The following is a 12,189-nucleotide window of genomic DNA, read 5'->3' on the forward strand; positions in this document are numbered from 1 at the left end:
AGCCACCACAATGAGAAGCCCACGCACCGCAACGAAGAGTAGCCCCCACTCGCCGCAACTAGAGAAAGCCCACGCACAGCAACGAAGACCCAGCGCAGCCAAAAATAAATAAATTAATTAATTAATTAATTAATTTAAAAAAAAATTTTGATACAATCACATTTTTTAAATCCCTATTGCCACTTTCTCTGGGAAGAAAAATTGAATTGGAGCACTCCACCAGTCTCATTCTCAGCATAGTTATAATCATCTGGTGCTGAGGCAGAGATGCCCTTTTAAACAGGACACAGATTCTCCAGTTCTCCCCACCCCATTCCTCCCCATCACTCTTCTTGGAGTGTCTGTTGCCTTTTTATCATGCCCTGAGTTTTTTCATAATAGTAGAGAAAATGTATTATATTCACATCTCTAGCAAAAGTAAGAAAAGAAAATAAGGGCTTAGAGATGTACATGTTTCAAGACAAGTAGCCAGTGCCTAGGACAATGCCTGGTGCATGGAAAAAGCTCGGTCAATACTCCTTGAATGAAGGAAGATAATATCTATTTTTTGGATGTGAAGAATGTCCCCATAGGTGTAAGATTAACCACTCCCCCCCCCAAAAAAGTGTGTCCATGTAGAAGAATACATTTTTCATTCATTTAAGGTGTCTGACTGGTCCTTGTACGTATCTGAGTTTGCAACCCTTGGCCATGGGGAAAATTCTCACCTCTTTAGTATTATCTTACAAGCTTGTGCCACCCTCACTTTCCAGGGAGCACCTCACAGTTCCCACCAAGCACCTACCCTGCGGCCCCGACCAGTGACCTGGCCTGGCCTGAATAGGTCATACATTTGCACACCTCTTCCTTTGCTTACGTCCTCCCAGCCCCTGGAATGTGCTCCCTCATCGCTTTGTCAGCCTGACAGATCTTTTTGTTATCATTCCAGTCCCAGCCTAAATGCAACCTCTTCTCGGAACTTCTCTGACTCCTACACACAGGATTTATCATTCCTTCCTCTGTCCTCTGGTTTGCCTTTGTTAAAGAAAAATGTTTAAACTACCAGAAACCAAAGATTGAGTGCTGAATGGAAAAAAAAAAAAAGGAAGATTTACTTTCAAGCAGGAAGCCCAATCTAGCACAGCCTAGGAAAACTTCAGATCTGACGATGTGGGAGAAGAAAAGGGGTCATTTTCCAAAGCCAGAAGACTATGAACTGTCCCTTTCCCAGGTTAGGAAAGCAAAGTCCCTGGGTGTTCCTGAACGGTTGCTGACACCTGGGTTTTTATTTTTTATTTATTTGTTTGTTTGTTTGTTTTATTTTTGGCTGCATGCGAGCTTTCTCTAGTTGTGGCGAGCAGGGGCTACTCTTCATTGCGATGCGCAGACTTCTCATTGTGATGGCTTCTCTTGTTGCAGAGGATGGGCTCTAGGTGCATGGGCTTCAGTAGTTGTGGCACGCGGGCTTCAGTAGTTGTGGCTTGTGGGCTCTAGAGCGCAGGCTCAGTAGTTGTGGCGCACGGGCTTAGTTGCTCCGCAGCATGTGGGATCTTCCCAGACCAGGGCTCGAACCCGTGTCCCCTGCACTGGCAGGCGGATTCTTAACCACTGTGCCACCAGGGAAGTCCCTACACCTGGGTTTCTAATTAGAAAAGATCTGGCGTAGTTGGAGGTGGTCTTCTGGGTACACATGTGGTGCCTGGCTTGGGCTGGGGTTGTGACGTCCAGCTGCCTCTGCGTGTACGTGAGGTGCCTGAGTCAGGCGGGAATCATCCAGTTAACAGCTTACCTCATCAGCAGCCAGGAGACCAAGTCAAGGCTCATGACTTACCTCCACACCAGCACACTCACACACGGCACTGAAAATGTCATGTTTTTCTCCCCTATTAGAATTCTGTCTTTTTTTTTTTTTTTTGGCCACACCTTGTGGCTTATGGGACCTTAGTTCCCCGACCAGGGATTGAACCCAGGCCCTCGGCAGTGAAAGCGCGGAGTCCTAACCACTGGACTGCCAGGGAATTCCCTATTTTGTCTTTTCTTTTTTTTAACCTTATGTCCCAGTCACCCAGCCCCTGCCCCAGTGTTCAATACAGAGAGGATATTCAATTATTGCTTATTGTTTGACTTAAATAAGAGAATGCAGCAAAGTACCTCCTTAGTGTCTGACACATAATAGATGCTCAGTAAATTATAGCTCCTGTGGGAAGGACGCATGAGGCCAAATAACGGGCAGGAATCTTTCTCCCAAGAACAGGGAGGAAAGGATGCCTCAAGCTTCAGCCCAGCACAACTGCTACAAATTACAAGGCTGCATCTTTCTGTAAGGAGCTGATACTCCTCACCTCCACATCAGCAAGCTGCACCTGTGAGCCATTTTCCCACAGAGAGGGCAATCTGGAAACCCCCAGCACTGCTCCCTGGGACAGGCTCTACCCAGCTGTGTGTGGGGAATGGGAGCAGAAAGCAGAATCTCATTTATACCTAGATTTTACTGGTGCCTTCATTTCGTGAAGAAGGTCATGTAGCTGGGAAATCTTAGCATCAGGATATAGCTAAAGCCAGTGGTGTCCAGAGCACAGGTTCTTTCCATAGTTCTGGGCAACCCTGTCATCACTCTGTCCCCTGACTCTCTGCTCCTTTAAAGCCTCTGTTACCACTGAGTTCCCTTTAATGCCATTTAAATCATTTTCAGTATGCAGGCTTTGTATCCACAGCTAGACTGTAAATTCCCTGAGGGCAGGGAGTGTGCCTTTCAGAGCTGGGGTTTGGAATTAGGGCTCCATGAAAGCTGGTGGGAGAATTACAGAATGGACCTCTCCCAACACCAGCAGGGCTGCTCCCAGCGGCGGACCCTGGAGACCTGGGCTTCTGCAAGAAATCCGGAGGCAAATTCACAGTTTTTATTCTCTCTGAGGAAACCCTATCTGCTTCCATCAGCTTCCTTCTCAGCCCAACAACTCTGATAGCTATCTGCCCAACAATTCTGTAGAGTCAGATCTGACCAGGAGCTTCTTGTAAGCTCAGGGCAGCTGCAGAGGGAGTTGGAAACAGGGGAAAAAAAGGACCGACAAGGTAAGGGAACAAGAGTGGCAACTAATCATGTACCCTCTGCACCAATCCCTTCCCTAGCCCTCTCTCCCAGAGGGCTTATCTCCTGCAGGGAGAGGTCTCCACCTGAGACTTGGGGCATGTGAGTCACACTTGAGGAGAGCTTCTTCTCTCTCCACCAGGATGAGTTCAGGCAGGTTCAGTGCAGGGCAAGGGCCATGAGTCACCGGTGATGAAGAAAGAGCCAGGGAATGGGAGAGGGTGGGGCAGGCCCTTCTACTGTGTCAGTGTCCACAGCCTCCCTTCCTGTCTTTGGCCACGGATATCAAAGGCGTTTCCTAGGCAGGTCAGGGTCTCTCGACCTTGACACTATGAACACCTGGGGCTGGATAATTCTTTGTTGTGGCCGTTGTCCTGTGTGTTGTAGAACGTTTCTCAGCATCCCTGGCCTCTACCCTAAGATGCCAGTAGCACCCCCACCTCACACAGTGTGACAACCAAAGATGTCTCCAGATGTTTCCAAATGTCCCCAGGGGGTAGGAAGGAACGAGCCTGGTTTAGACCACTAGCCTTAGAGGGCTTCCTGCCTCTCCTTCCCTTCCTTCTACAGAAGGATGGGCTGGGGTCTCAGTCTGCCATATCTCCTCTCCCATGGCTGCCTCTTCCTAGCAATTCCTGAATATTATCCCCTTTTCTCGTCAAAGGACTTACGGCTGCTTCTTTCAGGGTTGTGGATGAAAAGGAGTAAGTAATGATCATGGAGAAGTAATCAAGTTCCCTGAGCCTAAAGAGGGAAGGAAGAACCAAGACAGGACCCAGGAGTCCTCATCCTATGGTAACCAAAAGTCCTGATGGACTGAGGCAGCGTGGTCCAACAGAAACCTAATGCAAGCCACAGATACAGGCCACATATGTAATTTAAATTTTCTAGTAGTTAGTTACATTTTTTTAATTAAAAGAAACAGGTAAAATTAATTTCAAAAATATGTTTTACTTAACCCAATATGTCAAAAATATAGTCACTTCAGCATGTATGTAATCGATATTTTAAAACTAGTAATGAGCTGTATTCCATTCTTTTTTTCATAGTAAGTCTTCAACATCTGAAGTGTATCTTTCTCTTATGACACATCTCAGTTGGGACCAGCCACCTTTCAAGAGCTCAATAACCACATTGGCTAGTGGCTACCATCCTGGCCATGGCAGGACCAAGTCTTCTTACAGAGGGTGAGGTTCACCCCTGCCCTTCTCCCAGCACCAGGGGGCTTCCAGAGGCCAAGATCTTAGGAACACAGTGAGGCAATCTAATCTCCAAGTAGATATTTGTAACTTAGAGAACAAGATACCCATTTCAAGGGGCCCCTGCCCCATCCAAAACAATGCCCACTCCTGGACCCATAAACAAAGCAGCCTGCAGGTTGTCTGTTGGGTCCTTTTCAGAGACTTGGACCTCAAACATTCCACACCACACCCCATGCCAGAAGAAAGTTATAAATCCTCAGGGTGTATATTAGCCTAACCCCACCCTACACATAGACTTCCTCCCAGCAGTCAGGTACTTCCACCCAGGCTTTACACACCCTGCTTCTTCCCCTGGTACGCAATGTGCTCACTGCTTGCCTAATGCAAGACTGCAGACCCATGGGGCCCTCAGACCCTGCCCTGTGTGTCATGATCAGCTCACCAACCCTTCACCCACATCTGCTTCCTGGTAGACAGAGATCATGCTCCGTTGAGCCTAGAGCCTCTGTTCGATTGATAAATTCCCAAGCCTGATGGACACATTCCTAGTTAAGGTACCAGACCTAGGATTGGGGCCCCTGATGGAGACTTATAACCTCTCATTATGGGTGGGATCCTCCCCTGTCCTTGTTCTGCCAGGATGTACATCCTGAAATCCACTCGTCCCAGCTCAAAGATCTTGCAGGGGCTTGGATAGGAAAAGATGGAAAAATTCTGAGGCTAAGACCAGCTAAGGGGAAGAAATTCCAAAATTTTCCAAATTTTTTTTCACTGGATATGTTCCCAGATAATCATTCAGCAGCTTTAAAGTTTGTTTGTTTGTTTAATCTTTATACTCCTAGTACATGAGACCTGGCATACAGTAGGATCTCAATTAATACATGTATGAATTTGTTGTAGGTGGCAAATACAGCCCACACTCTGGGAGGGAAGGGGGGGGGTCTCTGAGAGGTCTCCATGTTTGAAGCTTAGGAAGGAATGAGCCCTTATCTACACACTTTTCCAGTGTCCTGACCCTTTATCCACAGAGGATTCGGTGGACAGCTAGATTTATGACTCCTGAGGTCAGTTCCAGCATCCTACCGGTGCCAAGCCTGCGCTCCAGACTCACCTCCCTGCGTGGTCATTCAAGCCCCATCCCCAACTGTAAAGACCCTTATCCAGTCCCCTTCCCCTTGGGGCCACTGTGCAAGTTCCACTCACTTTTCTGGTTTTTAGGAGCCTCTCCAGTTCTGGCTCTTGTGGATTTCCTTTCCTTAGATTTGAGCTCAATCATATCTTTCAAATTATTTTGTTAGTAGGGTTTTTTTTTTCTGCATTTCTATGTTTGAGATAGAAAGGGGTTCCTGTTTCCTCTGTTAAAGTAACTGCGTTAGACCCAAGATGGAGTTGTGCTAAGCCCCATGTCAGCAAACAAAAACTGAACTAAATTTCTTTGCTCTGACAGAAAAGGAAGCCCTAGGTCAACCCATCACTGCTTACCTGCTCAGCCCAAGTTACCTGACCAGGATCCAAGACTTCCCTTTTCTCCATATGAGGAAAGCAGTCTTGCTTTACCCAATCAGCAAATGCCCAGTTTCACTTCCTTGTTCCTGCTCACGTGGGTCTGTAAAAATCTCTCGCCTTGTACAGCTCTTCAGAGCTCCTTTCTATCGGCTAGATTGGAGGCTGTCTGACTCATGAATCGCTGAATAAAAGCCTACTAGATCACTAAATTGCCTGTGGAAAATTTTCTTTTAACACAGCTAAGTCTCCCATACTGACTGAAAATGCCAGGCTGATGTACTAATGCAAATCTGATCATCTAAATTTCGGGCTGAAAACCCTTCATTGATTCCCATTTCCTTCAGCGAAGAGTCCAAAAAGCCTACACAGCAAGGCCTCTCATGATCTGACCTGGGTTGATTTCCTGGGCTGCTTCTCAGGCAACCCCATCCTCACACTCTTCATGCCAACATCCCTGACATATCTGCTGTGCCCCCCAAGTCAGCCATGGTCTCTTACACCTCCTCCCTTTACATATGCTACGTAGCCGCCTGGGGCATTCTACCCCCCTCACTCCCACTCACCCAAATGTCATTTTCCACAGCAAGCATTCCCTCGCATCGACTCTGCAAGCCTGAGTCAATCCCCCACTTTCACATTGGCGCTCTCTTAGTCTGCCCAATCTCTTCTCACAGTGTATTATAATTATCTGTCCTCATGGAATTATTTTCATTTTCTCAGGAAACACCGGGTTAAGCCTCCAGCCTCCATTTTGTTCTATAAGACTCTACCCAGAGGCAAATTTTCCAGGAGGGTGACAAACCAAGGCTTCAGGGCTCCTTACCTACCAGGACTCTTCCAAGGCCCTGGGAAGGCCATAGCTATGTGTTCACGTCGTCAGGTGTTTTTTGTAAAGTTCTAGAAGGAAGGTATTTTAGCCACAATTGGTTAAAACCACCGTATCTGGGCTTCCCTGGTGGCGTAGTGGTTAAGAATCCACCTGCCAATGCAGGAGACACGGGTTCGAGCCCTGGTCCGGGAAGATCCCACATGCCGCGGGGCAACTGGGCCCGTGTGCCACAACTACTGAGCCTGCGCTCTAGGACCCACAACTACTGAGCCCGCGTGCTACAACTACTGAGGCCCACGTACCTTGAGCCCGTGCTCCGCAACGGGAGAGGCCAACGCAATGAGAGGCCTGCGCACCGCAACGAAGAGTAGCCCCCGCTCACTGCAACTAGAGAAAGCCCGCAAGCAGCAACGAAGACCCACTGCAGCCAAAAATAAATAAATAAACAAACAAACAAAAAACACTGTATCTTTCCACCTTGATTTCCCCTCCATCCTCCTACCCTCCTGCAGCTTTAGAGTGGTTGCTGGCGTTATGAAGTCCAGCTAAGGGGTAGTTGAGGTGAGAATATACTATGCTTGGGTTCATTGAATATACTTATATGATTTGTAAATGGTTTGGCATTTAGTTCAGTTATTGGTAGTCATCCCAGGGGAGAATGGCTTCTAGGAACACTGATATCACCTGCTGTACCAACTCTCCCAGAATCATGCATGAAAGTGCAGAGCCAGAACTCAGGTCAGTACACTCATGTGACCTACAGCACTCAGATGCATGTGGGTTTGAAATGGGCAGAGGAGATAGTCTATGGAAACCTCTTTCAACCATGAGACTTAACTAATACAAATACCATGCAATTGTTTTATACTGTAATGTTTTGGTATGTGTCAGCTATAGAACATTTTTAATTTGTTGTGATTTATTTTCTCATCCATTCCAAGGAATCATTTTTTGTATGTAATCTTGTATTCTTTTTCTTAATGACACCCCTGTAAAGATAAAATCTCTAAGCCCCATGAAACTTGGACTTGTCCCTACAGCTAACCCTCTGCCACGGCTGACCCACATTCTCTCACTCAGAAATTTGGAATCTGGGGACTTCCAGTGGTTAGGACTCAGCACTTTCGCTGCAGGGGGCCTGGGTTCGATCCCTGGTCAGAGAACTAGGATCCTGCAAGCTGCAAGGCCAAAAAAAACAAAAGGAAATTTGGAATTGAGATTTCTGTATCCCTGGAACTGTAACATGTAAACACAAAAGCCGTGGGGTTATCACGTTTCTCTCTATGGATGAAGTACTGGAGAAGGCTAGTAGGCAGAGTAGCCAGAGGCAAAGAGTTGTGTCTACTTTCCTGCCTACTGGTTCCTGCCTTTTCCCTTCCTGTAGGGTCTGTTTTAGTTTTCTACCGCAGAAATGAAAATTACCCCAAAAGTTAGTAGCTTAAAATAACAAACATTCCTTATCTCACGGTTTCTGCAGGTCAAATATTCCAGAGCAGCCGAGCCAAATGTTTCTGCTCAGGGTTTCTCATGAGACTGCAGTCAAGATGTCAGCCAGAAACCTTGTACACCCCTGGTGGGAATGGAAATTGGTTCAGCCATATGGAAAGCAGTGTGGCGGTTCCTCAAAAAATTAAAAATAGAAATACCTTCTGATCCAGCAATCCCACTTCTGGATATATATCCAAAGGAAATAATGTCAGGATCTCAAAGAGATATCCATGATTATTGCAGCATTATTCACAATAGCCAAGATATGGAAACTACCTAAATGTCAACAAATGAATGGATAAAGAAAATATTATATACATGGATATAAGTGTGTATGTATATGTACACACACACACACACACACACACACACACACACACACACACAATGGAATATTATTCAGCCTTAAAAAATAAGGAAATCCTGCCATTTGCAATAACATGTATGAACCTGAAGCTAAGTGAGATAAGCCAGACCCAGAAAGACAAATACTGCATGGTCTCACTTATATGTGGAATCTAAGAAAGTCAAACACATAGCAGCAGAGAGTAGAATGCCCTACCAAGGGCTAGGGAGGCAGGAAGTGGGAGACATTGGTCAAGGGGCACAAAGTTTCATGTATGCAGGATGAATAATATCTGCAGATCCAATGCACAACACTGCAGCTAGAGTTAACAATACTGTACTGTATACTGAAATTTGCTAAGAGGGTAAACCTTAAGTGCTCTCACCACCAAAAAAATGTATATATATATAAATAAATTTTATAAATTTATTTAATAAATAAATACATATTATATTTATTATATAATTAATATTTATAATTTATAAATACATATATATGGTAACTATGTGAGGTGATTATTATGTTAATTAGCTTGATTGTGGTGATTATTTCACAGTGCATAAGTATATCAAATCATCAGGAATTCCCCGGTGGTCCATTGGTTAGGACTTGGTGCTTTCACTGACAGGGTCCAGGTTCAATCCCTGGTTGGGGAACTAGGATCCTGTGCAGCACAGCCAAAAAAAACCAACAAATAATCAAGTTATACATCTTAAATATATGCAATTTTTAATTGTCAATTATACCTCAATAAAGCTGGAGGGGAAAGATGTCAGTGAGCGCTGCAGTCATCTTAAAGCTCAACTGGGGCTCATTCACCTGGTGGTTAGCAGGAGGCCCTGGTTCCCTGCCAGGTGGACCTTGCCATAGCTCTTCTTGAGTGTTCTCACAACATGGCAGCTAGATTCCTTCCGAGTCAGTGATGCAAGAGAGAGAGCAGGGAGGAAGCCACAGGCTTTTTATGACTGCTATGGTTTGAATTGTGCCCTTCCCAAAATTCATATGCTGAAGTCCTAACCCTCAATACCTCAGAATGTGACCTTACTTGGAGATAAGGTCTTTACAGAAGTAATCACATTAAAATGAGGTCATTACTAGGAATTCCCTGGCAGCCCAGTGGTTAGGACTCTGTGCTTTTACTGCCGAGGGCCTGGGTTCAATCCCTGGTCGGGGAACTAAGATTCTGCACACCTCGTGGCCAAAAAAAAAAAAAAAATGAGATCATTACATGTACACACTGCTATATTTAAAATAGTTAACCAGCAAGGACCTACTGCATAGCACAGGGAACTCTGTACAATACTCTGTAATAACCTAAATGGGAAAAGAATTTGAAAAAAAAATAGATACATGTATATGTATAACTGAATCACTTTGCTGCACACCTGAAACTAGCACAACACTGTTAATCACCTATGCCTCAATATAAAATAAAATTTTTAATTAATTAATTAAATTGAGGACATTAAGTGGGGCCTTATTCCAATGCAACTAATGTCCTTATAAAATGGGGAAATTTGGACACAAACAGACATGCAGAAAGGGAAAATGCTGGATTCCCCTCATGGCGCAGTGGTTAAGAATCTACCTGCCAATGCAGGGGACACGGGTTCGATCTCCGGTCCAGGAAGATCCCACATGCCGCGGAGCAACTAAGCCCATGCGCCACAACTACTGAGTCTGCGCTCTAGAGCCCATGAGCCAAAACTACTGCGCCTGTGCTCTAGAGCCCATGCACCACAACCAGAGAAGCCACTGCAATGAGAAGCCTGTGCACCACAAGGAAGAGTAGTCCCCACTCGCTGCAAATAGAGGAAGCCCACACGCAGCAACGAAGACCCAATGCAGCCAAAAATAAGTAAAAATAAATAATTTTTTTTTAATGGAAAAATGCTGTGTGACAATGAAGGCAGAGATGGAGAGAACACCGAAAGATTGCCAGCAAACCATCAGAGGCAAGGCAAGAGGCCTGGGACAGAGTCTCTCTCACAGCCCTCAGAAGGAAACAACCCTGCTGACACCTTGATCTCAGACTTCTAGCCTCCAGAACTACGAGACAATACATTTCTGTTGTTTAAGTCACCCAGTTTCTGCTACCTCGTTACAGCAGCCCTAAAACTAATGCAATGACCACATCTCAGAAGTCACGCATCATCACTTCTTCCACATTCCATTTATCAGGAGTGAGTCACTAAGTCCAGCCTATGCTCCAGGGGAGGGGAAGTAAGCTCCACCTCTTGACAGGAGGACTATCAGAGAATTTGTGGACATGCTTCAAAACCACCACCAGTTCCATGAGATACCTCTGTAACCTTGCGATAAATTTTCCTCTTTGACTTCAGTTGACTCAAATTGGATTCCTCAGGTCTGCCCTTAAATATCTTTGTTTTTTTATTTTTTATTAATTTTGTATTGCAGTATAGTTGATTTACAATGTTGTGTTAGTTTCTGCTGTACAGCAAAGTGAATCAGTTATACATATACATATATCCACTCTTTTTTTAGATTCTTTTCCCATATAGGTCATTACAGAATATTGAATAGAGTTCCCCGTGCTTTACAGAGGGTCTTATAAGTTATTTATTTTATATACAGTAGTGTGTATATGCACTTAAATGTCTATTAAGAAGTTATTTATGTGTCACTCCTCTCATAAGTTCTTAATGATAAATTTTGTAACTCTGCCTCCCAGGAACCTAATCTAGGGCTGGGAATATTTGTTCCAAAAATTGATTAATCCATTAATTATGTCAAAAATAACAATAGATCGCACTTATATAACATGTAGGACCTCACATGGCACTTTCCTTTTAGATTCCTACTCCAGAAACCTGCGGCAGAGATCAAGTGAGAGAATGGCTGTGAAGATTCCGAAAGCATGAAAAGTTATGATTTTCTGTAGGTGAGATTTATTCAGTAGATAAGTAACTGATACCTGGCTTTTCTACCCTTACGTAAGTGTATAAAACATTTTATATAACTTCATGCATTCATGCATTCAACAAATATACATAGTCTACTCTGTACCTGATGGTGGACTAAGTCCTGGAGATAATGTGATGAATAAGAAAGTCCCTGTCGGGCTTCCCTGGTGGCGCAGTGCTTGAGAATCTGCCTGCTAATGCAGGGGACACGGGTTCGAGCCCTGGTCTGGGAAGATCCCACGTGCTGCGGAGCAACTGGGCCCGTGAGCCACAACTACTGAGCCTGCGCGTCTGGAGCCTGTGCTCCGCAACAAGAGAGGCCGCGATAGTGAGAGGCCCGCGCACCGCGATGAAGAGTGGCCCCCGCTCGCCGCAACTAGAGAAAGCCCTCGCACAGAGACGAAGACCCAACACAGCCATAAATAAATTAATTAATTAATTAATTTAAAAAAAAAAAAAAAAAAGAAAGTCCCTGTCCTCAAGGAATATATAGTCTTGCATTAAAATCCTTGTCAGACTATGTGTCCCAACTACCCCTGGGTGGCTCTGCCTGTAACCATCATCCTCTCCAACCTGCTCTCACTTACGGAGCAGCCCCCATTTCTGGGTACTGGATGGAATATTGAGGCCAAGAGCCCCTGTCTGTGAGAAGTGGCTGTTTTAGAAGGGACCAGATGGTCAGAGCAACACAGTTGTCTGAAGTTTAATTTTAATGTTCTGTGAATACTTTTTCCCCTTGAACGCTGCAGGGGATCTGGACCAAAGACTGTGAGTGGGTGAAGAGGAATAGAGAAGTGAAAAACTAAAAATGACAAAAAAGGGAGGCA

At 45.0% G+C, this 12,189-nt stretch overlaps 1 long non-coding RNA gene across 1 annotated transcript; it reads left to right on the top strand.

Moving 5' to 3' along the window:
* The first annotated feature begins 3,039 nt into the window (after positions 1-3,039).
* On the top strand, positions 3,040-11,830 carry LOC309605468. Its single transcript, XR_014231379.1, has 2 exons — positions 3,040-5,333; positions 5,717-11,830. It is a non-coding gene; the product is annotated as an uncharacterized lncRNA (long non-coding RNA).
* Positions 11,831-12,189: the final 359 nt, after the last annotated feature.

The sequence above is a fragment of the Balaenoptera borealis genome (assembly GCF_965194805.1).
Source record: "Balaenoptera borealis genome assembly, chromosome: 11".
In the NCBI taxonomy this organism is placed as follows: domain Eukaryota; kingdom Metazoa; phylum Chordata; class Mammalia; order Artiodactyla; family Balaenopteridae; genus Balaenoptera; species Balaenoptera borealis.